Genomic DNA, 17,015 nt, shown 5'->3' with positions numbered 1-17,015 from the left:
GTTAGTGGAGAATATCATTCATTTTGCCTAAAACAAAAGTAAAACGCCACATTAAATCGAAAACCACTAACGCAACGTGGAAAAAAAACACGCCGTTGTTTTCTGGGTGAAATTCTCTATTCGATTGACATATCGCACGCCAGGGGGAAAATGTTTCGCACCCCCCGCTCCCTGTCAAAATGGCCGACGTTTTCATCTTTTTGCTGGGTAGCTCCGCAGCCTAAGCGCACAGTGACAAGCCACTTTGGGGGATGAAAACCGAGGGAATTCCCCAGATTTTAAGACCCGTTTCGCCCGGCTGCGACTTGCGGTTCCGGAGAACCTAGGCCCTGGCTCTGAGGACCACCACTCCCGTGCCGTAAGCGCCAGACATTAGTCGCTCCCAGGGTGGACAGCTGAGAGTCTCCTCTACGAAAAAGACACCAAAACTGGGTTGCTGTGACTTGTGGTTCAAGAGAAACAGACCCAGAACCGCGAGCTCCCCCCCACGTTCCATCCAAAGGATAGTATCGAGGTCCCGGTAACATACGTGGTATAGCCACGTTTCTTACCCAGACATCGACTTGCCTGATGAGATTCATTGGAGGGAGGAGTTTAAATGGGGGACCAATGATAAGCCTTGCAAAGAACAGTTTCTTTTTGAATTGTGACCAAGTTCCCACACAATTCTAACAGCTCAGTGAAGTGAAGCCTGAACACAGATATGGATGCAATGAACACAGATATGGATGCAATGAACACAGATATGGATGCAATGAACACAGATATGGATGCAATGAACACAGATATGGATGCAATGTCGTCTTCACCAGCAAAGCAGTAAGTATATTACAGAACCCCCAGCAGTATTTATCTTCCTAATGTACAGGAGTTGTTCCCACCTTCTCCTGTGATCACAGTCTGTTTGGCTGTGTGCACACGCTGCGGATTATGTGCGGATTCATCCGCGCGGATTTTGTAAAATCCGCAGGTGAAACCGCAGGTCAAAAGACCTGCGGTTTTACCTGCGGATTGCTCTGCGGTTTTGCCCTGCGGTTTTTCATCTCCTCAATGGAGGAGATGGCAAACCGCAGGAGAATCCGCAGAAAGAATTGACATGTCAATTCTTTCTGCGGATTGAAAACCGCAGATAATCCGCGCGGAAAATTCCGCACCGTCTGCACTGCGGTTTTTGATTCCCATAGGGAATCATGGTACTGTACACCGCAGCAAAAACTGCTGCGGGTCCGCAGCGGCCAAAACCGCTGCGGAACCGCAGCAAAATCCGCAGCGTGTGCACACAGCCTTTGTGTTTGGCTGGGTCCACACATAGTGTAAAAACACTGTTCTCTCTGGCACATTCCAATGTATGTCTATTGAAGGTGAATGCAAAGTAAACTTTAGGGCCTCAGGTGGGACATCCGCGGTCTCTCCAGAGGGAAATATTGTCTGTCTCTGTCTCTCTTTCTTTTTTTCTCTCCCTCTCCTCTCCTGTCAAGGAGGAGATGGAGAGCGCCTTGACTTTGTTGGTACAGCTTATGGGGACAATGGTACTGTTCCTAGGTGCACTATTTGTTCATGTGTACCCTCTGGCACGGCTTATGTGTACTGTCTGCCACTGTTTCCTGTGATCACAGTGTGTTTGGCTGGGTCCACACAGTGTAAAAACACTGTTCTCTCTGGCACATTCCAATGTATGTCTATTGAAGGTGAATGCAAAGTAAACTTTAGGGCCTCAGGTGGGACATCCGCGGTCTCTCCAGAGGGAAATATTGTCTCTCTATGTCTGTCTTTCTTTTTTTCTCTCCCTCTCCTCTCCTGTCAAGGAGGAGATGGAGAGTGCCTTGACTTTGTTGGTACAGCTTATGGGGACAATGGTACTGTTCCTAGGTGCACTATTTGTTCATGTGTACCCTCTGGCACTGCTTATGTGTACTGTCTGCCACTGTTTATGGGGCACTCTGGCACTATTTGTGGACCCTCTGGCACTGGTTGTTTACTCTGAGGCTATGTGCACACGTTGCGTTTTTAAGCGTTTCCGCTTAAACGCATAGCACAATGCATCCCATTGTTCCCACGTTCCATCCAAAGGATAGTATCGAGAGCCCGGTAACACACATAGTATATTCACGTTTCTTACCCAGACCTCGACTTGCCTGATGGCATTGGCCTGTCGAGAACCGGGTAACGACCGTGGCAAATGGCCGTCGCTTACCGGGCCCTCGACGTGCCAATTGACATGGAAGGGGAGATTTTTCGGAGGGTGAGGGCACGGGTGCACACCCCCCCCCACACACACACACAAACACACACACATTTCAGGACCCCCTCTTCTCGCTGGCACTTTGTTAGTGGAGAATATCATTCATTTTGCCTAAAACAAAAGTAAAACGCCACATTAAATCGAAAACCACTAACGCAACGTGGAAAAAAAACACACCATTGTTTTCTGGGTGAAATTCTCTATTCGATTGACATATCGCACGCCAGGGGGAAAATGTTTCGCACCCCCCGCTCCCTGTCAAAATGGCCGACGTTTTCATCTTTTTGCTGGGTAGCTCCGTAGCCTAAGCGCACAGTGACGAGCCACTTTGGGGGATGAAAACCGAGGGAATTCCCCAGATTTCAAGACCCGTTTCGCCCGGCTGCGACTTGCGGTTCCGGAGAACCTAGGCCCTGGCTCTGAGGACCACCACTCCCGTGCCGTAAGCGCCAGACATTAGTCGCTCCCAGGGTGGACAGCCGAGAGTCTCCTCTACAAAAAACGTAACCAATGATATGAACCGTTTTCACAGGAAGTAAGATTATTAAAAGTCATACAACTTAGTCTCTACATGTAGTGTATATATATATATATAAAAATTTTTTTTTTTTTTATTTAGGTTTCATCTCCCCATAGTCACCAGCCAGATGGTTAGAAAAGTGCTTGAATCCTGGACTCTCTCAAGATGTACTGACGTGCAACAACGTCTGGTCGCCAGGTATTTGGCACATTCAAATCTTACAGCGGACAGGAACTACCGGGAAAAGAACATGGATGACATTTGCCATGGACAAAGCCTACTGATGGAAGCACGGAAGTCAGCGAGTCAAGAAGCCACAGCCAGCACTTCAAGGTATTTTATTGTGAAATGAAAATAATACATGCTTTGAAATAAACTTGACAAAGACTTCTTTTTTTCTTCTTTTTGATTCCCCTAAAGGGTTGCAGAAGAGAACACCAGGGGAAGAAGAGACCAGACAGCTGCAGTCCACAGTTCCCAGATACCAGAACTGATTCCCGAAGAACTGGAGAGTGAGCATGAAGAGACTTCGAGTGCAAGGTGAAAATACCTTTACTCCAATACCATGGTGCCAAGCTAATGGATGCACTCATTACCAGCTTTTAATACTAATGTATTCATTTCAGGGCACATGTACCTTCCCCGTCCTTTCTCATGCAGACACGTTCCATGAGGCAGAACCAGAAAAGGAGCTCTTCAAGGTAATTATTGAACACTTCTATTTATATTAAATTCTTACTGTACTTGTCAGGGACTAGCCACACCAGCCACTGAGTTTGAAACTGTAGATAATTCTATTGTATGGAACTTTAAAAACTATTCTATGGATAGGGGATAACATTGGAAGAAAAAAAAAATCCTGCCACCGGCGCTCACCCTTTAATGTGATAGCCAGGACTCATGGAAAAACCTTAAAGCATAGTAACACTTTGCAGCATTTCTGTGAAGCATTACTGTACTTTGGCTGAGTGCCAGTATTCTAGAAGTGTGGATTTTTTTATGCATATCTTTCAGTTGTAACATCATTCCTTTTTCCTTCTAAGCACTAAAGAAACAAGTACATCGCAGATGAGGAGATGGAATATGAACCCTGTGGTCATGCTGAAGAGACTCCGAAGTTAAAGTTCATTTTTGTTTGCGTTTTAGGTGGGTACTCTAGCAACAGAAAAACAGCTTCCAGAAATATGTGATATTGAGGCTCACCTCTATTGAGTTCAATGGAGCTGAGCATCATGACTTCACTTAACGCCAGTTTGGAAGTGGCAGTTTTTTGCAAGGAGGCAGCTGTTCTTCTAATACTATAGTTCACCTTTAATTGAGTCTATTCTAACTTTTTTTTTCTCTTTTGCAGGTGAAATTTAGTCTTTTAAATAATGTGCATGTTGCTGCTCTGCAATGTTTTTGTTTATTAAACTAATGGTTTTTATTCTAGTGTATTGTTAAAGCGTAACTAAACTTTTTATATATATATATTCAGGGGGGGGTCTTCAAACTTGTGGCCCATCCACACATGCATATTGTTATCAAGTGTTTTGTGTGATTTCTGCAAATGTGGAATGCACACAAAATCCGTGTGTATCCTGCAATAAGTGTGCAGAAGGAGGTAAGTAATTAACCCTTGATGCCCCATCCACCTGTAACATCTGTGCTGGTGTATCAGATAAGATGTTACAGGGTTAAAACACAGAAGTGACAGATCTGTCACTTCTCTGTGTGCAAAATTCACAGTAAATATGCAGGTGACTACATTGCATATTTACTGCAACGTGTACCAGTTTTATGTGCAAGAACCATCCATACGCATGTGTGGCTCAGCCCTTGGAATCCCCTGTTTCTTTCCAATGTGTGTGTGTAATATATATATATATATATATATATATATATATATATATATATATATATATATATAGAAACAGGGGATTCCAAGGGCTGATCCACACATGCGTATGGATGGTTCTTGCACGTAAAACTGGTACACGTTGCAGTAAATATGCAATGTAGTCACCTGCATATTTACTGTGAATTTCGCACACAGAGAAGTGACAGATCTGTCACAGTATATATATATATATAAAAATTTGTACGCTTTTAAGGCCTAGGGCTATCAGCAATGATGAAAAAAACCTGTCAATTGCTCTGGCATCATGGCCAAAGTGAGGACTATGCACAGGGATCTGAGCTGATAAATTTAAGGCCCATCCCTTGACAATGTCACTGGATTAATTGCCTGAGTAAATGCACTCTTATTTGAATTATATTTTTAACAGTTTGAGCTTTCGTTTTAATTCAATAAAATATTATTTAAGCTGGCTATGTTGTAGTTGTGTGTGGGCTATAGAAGACTTGTTTAATGGTATTAGGGTTTGTAAAGCCATCTTTGTACTCATGGCCTTCAGGTACTCTGTACTTTTATAGCACCTCTCACTCCCTACTAGTCATTAAGTACTTTAGCTTGCTTGTAGCTGTATTCACATAGCTGTGAGTTAGTTGCCTGAAAGACAAGGCATGAGCCCTAGTGCATGCACTGTCTGATTATCCAGGACCATTCTACTTTCATCTCCTTTTTCTGGCCTGTGACAGAAAAACACATATGAGAATAACCTCATCAGATACAATGGGTACAATTGCATTCTGTAACCTCTGGTCACACGGACACCTCATCATTATTCATTGTGCAAGGGTCAAGCTCCTAAAATTCACAGTAGAAAAAGTCCACAGGGTATGCTGACATGTACATATCATATTCATATCACCACTATACTATAGAAAAGGGAACAAAACCAAAGCAAACGTCATGTTATTTAGAGAAACAAACATAAAACTATATTTGGTCTTATTCCTGTGCTTTACAGCAATGGCATAGCTTCCTTTCTCCATCTTCATTATTGCCAATTTGTGAAACCGTATCCAAACTGGGGAGAGAAAAAAATTTGATCAATATTGCACAGTGCAACATTATACATAGTGACAGTCTGGTATGGCACCTCGGCAACATTGTCACCCACAAAATATTATACATTATATACTGTAATCAAAGATGCTTTTAGGCCATGTGCACACGATGCATTTTTCCCGCAGAACCGCACAGTGATTTACAGTAGCATGTAAATCTATGGAAAAAAAAAAATCTGTGCAGACGCTGCAGAAAGTGGGTGTGCGGTTTTCAAACAACTGCATGTGACTTCTTTTGTGCGGTTTTCTATCTCCCCATTCTCAAAAACCGCAGGGGGAAAACCGCACTGAAAAACCGCATCAAAACTGCACTAAAAAAGGAAGAAATCCGCAGGAAAAATGCAGCTCATTTGACCTGCGGATTTTGTGAATTCTGCGCAGAAAAATCCGCAGGTGGATTTTCCCCGTGTGCACATAGCCTTAGGCTGCGAGTCAGGTCACAATAGTAGCAGATAGGAAAGGAGATAACAAGTTAAGGGCTGTAGAAAACTTTGCTATGTGGAGTTTGCTCATTTTATTTTATAAAAATGTAATGTCTACCCCTCCGCATAGCAATGTTTTCTACACACCAACTCTTATCTCCTTTGTTATATGGGAGGTTCTGAGATGTCTGTGCCTGCAATCAGAAGGGTTGAATGTAGACAACCTGGCTGTGGAGATGTGCAAGTTTTTTTTCCAACTGATTTTATTTTATTTTTTCTTCACTACCTCCCCTACCACCTCCCACCCCAGTCAGTGAACAACTTTAATGGATCCTGTACTGATAGGCTGTGTACCTTCAGAGCAAAATACTTGTTTTCTGCCCAAGATTGCTGATCTAGAAGTTGCTCAGTGTTCATTGTCACTTTTTTTTTTTAAATCAAAGGGCTGGCTTTACACACCTGAATGACACCGCTGCTCAATGAGGCTTCTTGCAGGACCTTCAATGATGTTGGAGATCAAATGATCTCTGATGCTGTTGAAGGTCCTGAAGTACTGCAGGATGCCTCGGTCAGCATTCGGGTGAGCGTTTAACCCTTTTATCATATACCGGAGTGCTATTTGGTGAAGTGTCATGCATCGTGGTGTAGTACAAACCTCTTCACAGTGCTAATGCAGTGCAGACAAAAGACTGGAACTGTTCCCCAGCCAGTGTGCTAATGAAATACTGGCGATAGCATGTACTCAGCCAAACAAAACAACACTGCATGATCTGAGTGACTGAGGGAATATCATTTAGTGTCCGGTGTGTGGTCGTGCACAATTGGAACGATAGTCGCTCATCACCGACTACTGAGCGACAGTTGCTTAATAGTTGTGTGTAAAGTCACATTGACAATCGAGGTGCTAGATGGGCGTAATAGCCTGATAAATCATCCCGCGTAAAAGTAATTTAACAGGACTCCGTACCTTGGGTTTCAACTGGTATGCTTCATCCTGATGTTCCAGGGCATCGTTTATCAGTTTTAACATTCTGTACCGACGCCAACCTCTGACCTACAGAGAGAGTAATGTGGTTAAGAGGATGGAGAACAAATGGGAACGTGGATGAATATGTGAGCAGAACATTACCTGTATGGTAAACACCTCCACCTCCCTGGAACGCTTCACTTTTTCACCATTACATCAGAAATAGCTGAAACCGAATATGAAATGCTATTAAATATTGCATGTGACACCACAGCCTCATGTTCTTTTATGATTCAACCCACCTCTTTTTTGGGAAACATGGACCAATGATTCTTCATAATTGTAGTGTGCAAAATCCTAGAAAAAATAAAGACATCTTAGGCTGTGTGCACACGCTGCGGATTTTGCTGCGGTTCCGCAGCGGTTTTGGCCGCTGCGGACCCGCAGCAGTTTTTGCTGCGGTGTACAGTACCATGATTCCCTATGGGAATCAAAAACCGCAGTGCAGACGGTGCGGAATTTTCCTCGCGGATTATCTGCGGTTTTCAATCCGCAGAAAGAATTGACATGTCAATTCTTTCTGCGGATTCTCCTGCGGTTTGCCATCTCCTCCATTGAGGAGATGAAAAACCGCAGGGCAAAACCGCAGAGCAATCCGCAGGTAAAACCGCAGGTCTTTTGACCTGCGGTTTCACCTGCGGATTTTACAAAATCCGCGCGGATGAATCCGCACATAATCCGCAGCATGTGCACATAGTTAAGGACAAGGAATCTGGGTCAATTCGAATTGTACATCAGAGCATGTGCCATTTTGAAGCCTCTCTGTAAAAAATGCTATAAATTATAGGAAGCATGCTCATCAACACATGTACTATTTGCCAGTGCGCTTTTCCTACTATGCCATTCATTTAGGACTTCTGGTAATTTGTAGGTGAAAAAATTGTCAAAGTCCTAAATTAATGGGATTCATCATAGGGAGCTAAGCGATTATATCTCCGTGGCTGATGCACACAGAATCTAGATCTTTAACAGGGTGAGTACAGAGTCTCCCACAAATTTTAAGACCCTCACTGCCCTGCAGTGACTTGAATTCCAGAGAAATTTGCCCAAAACGGACCACCCTTATCCACTTTCCAATGCATATCTATGAGAAAAAAAATGCCCAAAATCTGGGGTCACTGCTCTGCCTTCATAAGCCCTGGACACTAGCGCTTTTAGGGGAAGAAAGCCCAGGCACTGCACTTCAAATAGACACCAAAACCGGGTTGCTGATTTATGTACTTACAGTTTGTCTCTCAGCCATCTTTCCTCCTAGGCAGTTTGAAAGCAAGTAAAGACATGCCCCATATTCAAATCCTCACCTCAACTTCCTCCTCATCATGATTGGCTGTGCTGTCACTACTCAAGTTTAAGAACACACCCCTTAAAGAAATAGAAAAATAAATATTGAGTTAAACAATAAAAGGATTCGAACCCTAGTCACTGCAAGAAAAAGGCAGCTCCACGTCTTCTTGTGCCACCTAGGTACAAGAGGAAGTGTAACCACCTAATCAAAGTGGTATCTCCGTTCCATTTAAATTACTATATCGAGATCCGGGTAACAGCCGCATACACGCCCCGTTCGTTAACCAGGCCTTGACCATCCAATTTGCATTGAACCTTGGGTGCCGGAGGTCTTGGTCTCATTTCTCTGGAACCACAATTTGCAGCCACATGCTTTTGGTGTCTATTTGAAGGGCACACCTTGGGATTTCTTCCCGTAAAAGGGCTAGCATCAGACCATTGAACCCTCGAAGTTTTGGCATGTTTTTCTTGTAGACATGCATTGGAAATCGATCATATCTCCGTGGCGGTGGCAGTCGGCCACTAGATCTTTCGGAGGGTGAGGGCACGGTGCCCCCCCACACATTTCAGGGCCCCCTCTTCTCGCTGGCACTTTTGGAGAATATCATTCATTTTGCCTAAAACAAAAGTAAAACGCCACATTAAATCGAAAACCACTAACGCAACGTGGAAAAAAAGCACGCCATTGTTTTCTGGGTGAAATTCTCTATTCGATTGACATATCACATGCCAGGGGGAAAATGTTTCGCACCCCCCGCTCCCTGTCAAAATGGCCGACGTTTTCATCTTTTTGCTGGGTAGCTCCGCAGCCTAAGCGCACAGTGACGAGCCACTTTGGGGGATGAAAACCGAGGGAATTCCCCAGATTTTAAGACCCGTTTCGCCCGGCTGCGACTTGCGGTTCCGGAGAACCTAGGCCCTGGCTCTGAGGACCACCACTCCCGTGCCGTAAGCGCCAGACATTAGTCGCTCCCAGGGTGGACTGCTGAGAGTCTCCGCTACGAAAAAGACACCAAAACTGGGTTGCTGTGACTTGTGGTTCAAGAGAAACAGACCCAGAACCGCGAGCTCCCCCCACGTTCCATCCAAAGGATAGTATCGAGAGCCCGGTAACACACGTAGTATATTCACGTTTCATATTGGAATATTGTCCAGGATGCCTCCTACAAACAGAGACATCACTTGTCCCCCTGCTGCCCAGGGAATTTGATTTCTGGGGTCAGTGCATGGCTGTCCATTGATAAAAAAGGATCCTGGTGGTGCAGGCTTGAGGGGGAACAAATGCCCAACAGAGCAGCACACAGCCCCAATAAATGTTCCCTCACATCAGTCTGGTAATTAGCTTTCAAATGACACCCAAGTGGCCCCTCTGGCTTTACCAGAAGTCGCACCAGGGGCCCAATATCTGATTTGGACAGCAGATTTGAAAAGACATTTTGAGGCCTTGGGTCGGTTTTGAGCTTCTGAAACCTCACAATTACCCAGCAGAAGGTACCAGGCCAACCAAACTTGGCAGGAATATTGTCCAGGATGCCTCCTTCAAACAGAGACATCACTTGTCCCCCTGCTGCCCAGGGAATTTGAATTCAGGGGTCAGAGGATGGCTGTCCACTGATGAAAAGGATTCAGGTGGTGAAGGCCTGAGGGGGAACAAATGCCCAACAGAGCAGCACACAGCCCCAATAAATGTTCCCTCACATCAGTCTGGTAGTTAGCTTTCAAATGACACCCCAGTGGTCCCTCTGGCTTTAACAGAGGTCGCACCAGGTGCCCAATATCTGATTTGGACAGCAGATTTGAAAAGACATTTTGAGGTCTTGGGTCGGTTTTGAGGTTCTGAAACCCCACAACTACCCAGCAGAAGGTACCAGGCCAACCAAACTTGGCAGGAAAATTGTCCAGGATGCCTCCTACAAACAGAGACATCACTTGTCCCCCTGCTGCCCAGGGAATTTGAATTCTGGGGTCAGAGCATGGCTGTCCATTGATGAAAAGGATCCTGGTGGTGCAGGCTTGAGGGGGCACAAATGCCTAACAGAGCAGCACACAGCCCCAATAAATGTTCCCTCACATCAGTCTGGTAATTAGCTTTAAAATGACACCCCAGTGGCCCCTCTGGCTTTACCAGAAGTCGCACCAGGGGCCCAATATCTGATTTGGACAGCAGATTTGAAAAGACATTTTGAGGCCTTGGGTCGGTTTTGAGGTTCTGAAACCCCACAACTACCCAGCAGAAGGTACCAGGCCAACCAAACTTGGTAGGAAATCAAATTCGATGGGGAGCAGGGGGAAAAGTGATGTCTCTGTGAGGCATCCTGTCAAAATCAGATATTGGGCCCCTGGTGCGACTTCTGGTAAAGCCAGAGGGGCCACTGGGGTGTTAATTGAAAGCAAATTACCACACAAATGTGAGGGAACATTTATTGGGGCTGTGTGCTGCTCTGTTGGGCATTTGTGCCCCCTCAAGCCTTCACTACCAGGACCATTTTTATCCATGGACAGCCATGCTCTGACCCCCTGAAATCAAATTCCATGGGGAGCAGGGGGACAAGTCATGTCTCTGTATGTAGGTGGCATCCTGGACAATATTACTGCCAAGTTTGGTTGGCCTGGTACCTTCTGCTGGGTAGTTGTGGGGTTTCAGAACCTCAAAACCGACCCAAGGCCTCAAAATGTCTTTTCAAATCTGCTGTCCAAATCAGATATTGGGCCCCTGGTGCGACATCTGGTAAAGCCAGAGGGGCCATTGGGGTGTGGTTTGAAAGCTAATTACCAGACTGATGTGAGGGAACATTTATTGGGGCTGTGTGCTGCTCTGTTGGGCATTTGTTCCCCCTCAAGCTTGCACCACCAGGATCCTTTTCATCAATGGACAGCCATGCACTGACCCCTGAATTCAAATTCCCTGGGCAGCAGGGGGACAAGTTATGACTCTGTTTGAAGGAGGCATCCTGGAGAATATTCCTGCCAAGTTTGGTTGGCCTGGTACCTTCTGCTTGGTAGTTGTGGGGTTTCAGAACCTCAAAACCGACCCAAGGCCTCAAAATGTCTTTTCAAATCTGCTGTCCAAATCAGATATTGGGCCCCTGGTGCGACTTCTGTAAAATCCAGAGGGGCCACTGGGGTGTCATTTGAAAGCTAATTACCATACTGATGTGAGGGAACATTTATTGCGGCTGTGTGCTGCTCTGTTGGGCATTTGTTCCCCCTCAAGCTTGCACCACCAGGATCCTTTTCATCAATGGACAGCCATGCACTGACCCCTGAATTCAAATTCCCTGGGCAGCAGGGGGACAAGTTATGACTCTGTTTGAAGGAGGCATCCTGGAGAATATTCCTGCCAAGTTTGGTTGGCCTGGTACCTTCTGCTTGGTAGTTGTGGGGTTTCAGAACCTCAAAACCGACCCAAGGCCTCAAAATGTCTTTTCAAATCTGCTGTCCAAATCAGATATTGGGCCCCTGGTGCGACTTCTGTAAAATCCAGAGGGGCCACTGGGGTGTCATTTGAAAGCTAATTACCATACTGATGTGAGGGAACATTTATTGCGGCTGTGTGCTGCTCTGTTGGGCATTTGTTCCCCCTCAAGCCTGCACCACCAGGATCCTTTTCATCAATGGACAGCCATGCTCTGACCCCAGAATTCAAATTCCCTGGGCAGCAGGGGGACAAGTGATGTCTCTGTTTGTAGGAGGCATCCTGGACAATTTTCCTGCCAAGTTTGGTTGGCCTGGTACCTTCTGCTGGGTAGTTGTGGGGTTTCAGAACCTCAAAACCGACCCAAGGCCTCAAAATGTCTTTTCAAATCTGCTGTCCAAATCAGATATTGGGCACCTGGTGCGACTTCTGGTAAAGCCAGAGGGGCCACTGGGGTGTCATTTGAAATCTAATTACCAGAATGATGTGGGGAAATATTTATTGGGGCTGTGTGCTGCTCTGTTGGGCATTTGTTCCCCCTCAAGCCTGCACCATTAGCCGGCTCTCACTGTTGAATGTGACATACTGAGGATGAGAGCCGGCTAGCCTAAGCGCACAGTGACGAGCCACTTTGGGGGATGAAAACCGAGGGAATTCCCCAGATTTTAAGACCCGTTTCGCCCGGCTGCGACTTGCGGTTCCGGAGAACCTAGGCCCTGGCTCTGAGGACCACCACTCCCGTGCCGTAAGAGCCAGACATTAGTCGCTCCCAGGGTGGACAGCTGAGAGTCTCCACTACGAAAAAGACACCAAAACTGGGTTGCTGTGACTTGTGGTTCAAGAGAAACAGACCCAGAACCGCGAGCTCCCCCCCACGTTCCATCCACAGGATAGTATCGAGATCCCGGTAACATACGTGGTATAGCCACGTTTCTTACCCAGACCTCGACTTGCCTGATGGCATTGGCATGTCGAGAACCGGGTAACGACCGTGGCAAATGGCCGTCGCTTACCGGGCCCTCGACGTGCCAATTGGCATGGAAGGGGAGATTTTTCGGAGGGTGAGGGCACGGCGCCCCCCCACATTTTAGGGACCACTCTTATCACAGGCACTGAGTGAGACTGCCAGGGACTCTGCGGCACTGCCAGGGACTCTGCGGCACTGCCAGGGACTCTGCGGCACTGCCCGGGGGCAGGTTGTCAGGGGCTGCAGGAGCCCGGGGGCAGGTTGTCAGGGGCTGCAGGAGCCCGGGGGCAGGTTGTCAGGGGCTGCAGGAGCCCGGGGGCAGGTTGTCAGGGGCTGCAGGAGGCTGTGGCAGGCCGCAATGCTGTGTAGGACGCTGTGTGGTGCTGGAGAGTGCTACAGAGCCACACAGCTCTCTGGTGTCATGACAGGTGACTGTATATACATGTATACACATACATGAATGTACGTGTCATGACAGCTACTTTGACGATACGTACATGGATTTTTACTTACCCAAACAAAGGATGAAGAGGCTAGCTGGTCCACATTATGATGGAGGCCGGAGAGCATCGTCCCTCCATCGTGATGTCGTCCAGCAGGGAAATTTGTTGTCCTTGCCACATGGAGCCAGTTCAGTCTCTGAGATGCCTTGTTAACTAGTTGAAAAAAAAAAGGAAATTATTGAATTTTAAAATTATTTTTATTCTAAATCCTATTAATTCTATTAATACATTAAATATGAATCTTCATCCATGAGTGTATGGTTCCAGCAGACACAGCGCGCGGTGGCGGCTTCCTCAAGTGTTACCTGTGGGTTATGCTCTGTTAGCTAATGACAAACAGGGAAAGAAAAAAAAATGAATTATCGAATTATTGTATTTTACTATTATTTCTATTCTAAGCCCTGCTAGTGTTCACAGCAGTGATAACACAGCCCCCTGCATGTCAGCTCACCCTCCCACCCACCGGGACAGCCTGTATCCCCGCCGTGCCCCCCACAGCTGACCCCACATACTGTGCTGAGCATCCCCTCCCTCCACCCCAACTGGACAGCCTGTAACCCTGCCGTGCCCCCCACAGCTGACCCCATACTCTGTGCTGAGCTACCCCTCCCTCCAACCCACCGGGACAGCCTGTATCCCTGCCATGCCCCACACAGCTGACCCCATACACTGTGCTGAGCTTCCCCTCCCCCCACCCCACCGGGACAGCCTGTATCCCTGCCATGCCCCACACAGCTGACCCCATACACTGTGCTGAGCTTCCCCTCCCCCCACCCCACCGGGACAGCCTGTATCCCTGCCATGCCCCACACAGCTGACCCCATACACTGTGCTGAGCTTCCCCTTCCTCCACCCCACCGGGACAGCCTGTATCCCTGCCATGCCCCACACAGCTGACCCCATACACTGTGCTGAGCTTCCCCTCCCCCACCCCACCGGGACAGCCTGTATCCCTACCATGCCCCACACAGCTGACCCCATACACTGTGCTGAGCTTCCCCTCCCTCCACCCCACCGGGACAGCCTGTATCCCTGCCATGCCCCACACAGCTGACCCCATACACTGTGCTGAGCATCCCCTCCCTCCACCCCAACTGGACAGCCTGTATCCCTGCCGTGCCCCCCACAGCTGACCCCATACTCTGTGCTGAGCTTCCCCTCCCCCCACCCCACCGGGACAGCCTGTATCCCTGCCATGCCCCACACAGCTGACCCCATACACTGTGCTGAGCATCCCCTCCCTCCACCCCAACTGGACAGCCTGTATCCCTGCCGTGCCCCCCACAGCTGACCCCATACACTGTGCTGAGCTTCCCCTCCCCCCACCCCACCGGGACAGCCTGTATCCCTGCCATGCCCCACACAGCTGACCCCATACACTGTGCTGAGCTTCCCCTCCCTCCACCCCACCGGGACAGCCTGTATCCCCGCCATGCCCCACACAGCTGACCCCATACACTGTGCTGAGCTTCCCCTCCCCCACCCCACCGGGACAGCCTGTATCCCCGCCATGCCCCACACAGCTGACCCCATACACTGTGCTGAGCTTCCCCTTCCTCCACCCCACCGGGACAGCCTGTATCCCTGCCATGCCCCACACAGCTGACCCCATACACTGTGCTGAGCTTCCCCTCACCCCACCGGGACAGCCTGTATCCCTGCCATGCCCCACACAGCTGACCCCATACACTGTGCTGAGCTTCCCCTCACCCCACCGGGACAGCCTGTATCCCTGCCATGCCCCACACAGCTGACCCCATACACTGTGCTGAGCTTCCCCTCACCCCACCGGGACAGCCTGTATCCCTGCCATGCCCCACACAGCTGACCCCATACACTGTGCTGAGCTTCCCCTTCCTCCACCCCACCGGGACAGCCTGTATCCCTGCCATGCCCCACACAGCTGACCCCATACACTGTGCTGAGCTTCCCCTCCCTCCACCCCACCGGGACAGCCTGTATCCCCGCCATGCCCCACACAGCTGACCCCATACACTGTGCTGAGCTTCCCCTCCCTCCACCCCACCGGGACAGCCTGTATCCCCGCCATGCCCCACACAGCTGACCCCATACACTGTGCTGAGCTTCCCCTCCCTCCACCCCACCGGGACAGCCTGTATCCCTGCCATGCCCCACACAGCTGACCCCATACACTGTGCTGAGCTTCCCCTCCCCCCACCGGGACAGCCTGTATCCCTGCCATGCCCCACACAGCTGACCCCATACACTGTGCTGAGCTTCCCCTCCCTCCACCCCACCGGGACAGCCTGTATCCCTGCCATGCCCCACACAGCTGACCCCATACACTGTGCTGAGCTTCCCCTCCCCCCACCGGGACAGCCTGTATCCCTGCCATGCCCCACACAGCTGACCCCATACACTGTGCTGAGCTTCCCCTCCCTCCACCCCACCGGGACAGCCTGTATCCCTACCATGCCCCACACAGCTGACCCCATACAGTAGCTATGTATTGGTGGTGCCCATAGGGGTGTACATACTTACCAGCAGGCGGCTTCCAAGCTTTAAATTTCCCACAGCACACAGAGCCCGGCGAGATGGACAGTGACCCGGCCTCACAGGACGCTGGCCCCGCCCCAGTGCCCGCCCAGCGGCCACACTGTGCAGAGAACAGGGGATTGAGTGACAAGCTGCCCGGCCGCGTCACACATCTCCCCGCCCCTCCCACTCCATTGCCCTGTGTCACACACAGGCTCACAGAGCGCTGACACCCGACCTTCCTCCTCCGGACGCACACCACTGACTCCCACCCCGGCCAGACAGCATGGCACAAGGGGGATGAATGGGATGAATGTCTGGCGACAAAAGGAAATAGCCCCGCCCCCATACCCGCCCACCGGCCACACAGTGCAGAGAACAGGGGATTGAGTGACAAGCTGCCCGGCCGCGTCACACATCTCCCTACCCCTACCACTCCACTGCCCTATGTTACACTCAGTCTGGCAGACCTGCCCCCGGTCTCCTGCAGCCCCTGACAACCTGCCCCCGGTCTCCTGCAGCCCCTGACAACCTGCCCCCGGTGTCCTGCAGCCCCTGACAACCTGCCCCCGGTCTCCTGCAGCCCCTGACAACCTGCCCCCGGTGTCCTGCAGCCCCTGACAACCTGCCCCCGGTCTCCTGCAGCCCCTGACAACCTGCCCCCGGTGTCCTGCAGCCCCTGACAACCTGCCCCCGGTCTCCTGCAGCCCCTGACAACCTGCCCCCGGTGTCCTGCAGCCCCTGACAACCTGCCCCCGGTCTCCTGCAGCCCCTGACAACCTGCCCCCGGTGTCCTGCAGCCCCTGACAACCTGCCCCCGGTCTCCTGCAGCCCCCTGACAACCTGCCCCCGGTGTCCTGCAGCCTCTGACAACCTGCCCCCGGTGTCCTGCAGCCTCTGACAACCTGCCCCCGGTGTCCTGCAGCCCCCTGACAACCTGCCCCCGGTCTCCTGCAGCCCCTGACAACCTGCCCCCGGTGTCCTGCAGCCTCTGACAACCTGCCCCCGGTCTCCTGCAGCCCCTGACAACCTGCCCCCGGTCTCCTGCAGCCCCTGACAACCTGCCCCCGGTCTCCTGCAGCCCCTGACAACCTGCCCCCAGTGTCCTGCAGCCCCTGACAACCTGCCCCCGGTGTCCTGCAGCCCCTGACAACCTGCCCCCGGTCTCCTGCAGCCCCTGACAACCT

The 17,015-nt window shown here is 49.8% G+C and overlaps 1 long non-coding RNA gene across 2 annotated transcripts; it reads right to left on the bottom strand.

Annotated features, from left to right (window-relative positions):
• Positions 1–4,758: 4,758 nt before the first annotated feature.
• LOC141072822 (uncharacterized) lies at positions 4,759–16,298 on the bottom strand. 2 transcript variants are annotated; one of them, XR_012226869.1, is made up of 6 exons: positions 15,835–16,298; positions 13,343–13,485; positions 7,406–9,064; positions 7,266–7,329; positions 7,104–7,190; positions 4,759–5,674 (listed from the first exon to the last, which is right to left on the bottom strand). It is a non-coding gene; the product is annotated as an uncharacterized lncRNA (long non-coding RNA). The 2 variants fall into 2 exon arrangements; XR_012226870.1 differs by having other exon boundaries at positions 7,406–8,525.
• Positions 16,299–17,015: the final 717 nt, after the last annotated feature.

Source organism: Dendrobates tinctorius, unplaced genomic scaffold, assembly GCF_039654945.1.
Source record: "Dendrobates tinctorius isolate UK_male_01 unplaced genomic scaffold, ASM3965494v1 ptg000287l, whole genome shotgun sequence".
In the NCBI taxonomy this organism is placed as follows: domain Eukaryota; kingdom Metazoa; phylum Chordata; class Amphibia; order Anura; family Dendrobatidae; genus Dendrobates; species Dendrobates tinctorius.
Note: the sequence above shows the minus strand (reverse complement) of the source record. Positions and strands in the feature narration are given on the sequence as shown.